Source organism: Chiloscyllium punctatum, chromosome 34 (genome assembly GCF_047496795.1).
Source record: "Chiloscyllium punctatum isolate Juve2018m chromosome 34, sChiPun1.3, whole genome shotgun sequence".
NCBI classification, from domain to species: Eukaryota; Metazoa; Chordata; class Chondrichthyes; order Orectolobiformes; family Hemiscylliidae; genus Chiloscyllium; species Chiloscyllium punctatum.
Genome location: NC_092772.1, coordinates 1,584,319 through 1,585,740, shown reverse-complemented (window position 1 = coordinate 1,585,740; position 1,422 = coordinate 1,584,319). Strand labels below are relative to the sequence as shown.

Sequence of the window (1,422 nt, the reverse complement as noted above, 5' to 3'; positions counted from 1 at the left end):
GATGAGGCGTTTTTCCTCCAGGTGTCTGGTGGTGAGGGAGCTGCAGTGAAGGAGGCCCAGGACCTCCATGTCCTCGGCAGAGTGGGAGGGAAAGTTGAAATGTTGGGCCACAGGGCTGCGTGGTTGATTGGTGCGGGTTTTCCGGAGATGTTCCCTAAAGCGCTCTGCTTGGAGGCGCCCAGTCTCCCCAATGTACAGGAGACTGCACCGGGAGAAACGGATATAATAAATGATATTGCTGGATGTGCAGGTTATAAAAGCTGCACTGATATTGTGCATTTGCTGCTCTGCCTAACATTCCTTATGATACTGTACTTATTGCGAGCGCTTAGTGCGTGTTAGTGGGCTGCCGTGATCGTATAGTGGTTAGTACTCTGCGTTGTGGCCGCAGCAACCTCGGTTCAAATCCGAGTCGCGGCAGTAATTGCTCTATATGACCCAGTCTTTTGTGAAACACAAAGGAATCAGTTGTTTTAAAGTTTTGATTTTCTCCAAGGTGATTTTTTTTTCCTTCAAGCTCTGCTCGCTCACATCTCTGTGTTTCATATGTCAGAATTCAAATCCACCCGTTCTCAGAGATTTATTCCCTCCTACGATCACTAACCGAACTTTCCATCCCATAACCCCCATTTCATTAATTTGGAGATGGCGTTGTTGGACTATGGAGTACGAAGATATAAATGACCCAACACCAGGTTATGGTCTTACAGGTTTAATTGAAGCACTAGCTTTCAGAGAGCCGCTCCCATTTGACCCATTTGTTTACCACTGTTGTGAGATCAATACTCATGGAGCAGCTTTTACTGATATGGACCCGAGATAATTCGGGCGGAGGGGGGGTGTGGTCAAGCTCAGGAAAATGGCACGGGACAGTATCGGGGAAAAGCGACTTTCTTGGATAAGATCAGTTTCACTGCTTTTCTGCAATGGCCGAACGCTATTACCACTGAACATTGAACTGTTAATTCAGACACCAGGCACCTGGGTTTGACTCTGACCATGCTAGGTGGTAGAATTGGGATTCAATAAATATCTGGAATTACGATCTAACAACTCCTATATATCCATGTTCAATTGTTGAAAAAAAACATCTGACGTCATTTAAGGAATGTAACAGCCATTCTTACCTGTTCGGGCCTCCATGTGACTCCAGACTCACTACAATATGGTTGAGTTTCAACTATCCGCTGTGCAATTAGGGGTACCAATCAATACTGCCGAGTCAGCGACGCCCTCATACTGTAACAGAATAGAAAAAAAGTTCATTCGGCCCTAGCTAGATTACTGTGTGCAGTTCTGCAATTCAGAGTACTGCATGGATGTGATCGCACTGGGAACGTTGCAGTAGAGATTCACTGGGATATTGTCTGGGCTGAAGAGTTTCAGTTGTGAGGAGAGATTGGACAGACTGGGGTTGTTTGT

At 45.9% G+C, this 1,422-nt stretch overlaps 1 non-coding gene across 1 annotated transcript; it reads left to right on the top strand.

Moving 5' to 3' along the window:
- Positions 1–348: 348 nt before the first annotated feature.
- On the top strand, positions 349–420 carry trnah-gug (transfer RNA histidin (anticodon GUG)). Its single transcript has one exon. It is a non-coding gene; the product is annotated as a tRNA-His (tRNA).
- The last annotated feature ends 1,002 nt before the right edge of the window (positions 421–1,422 follow it).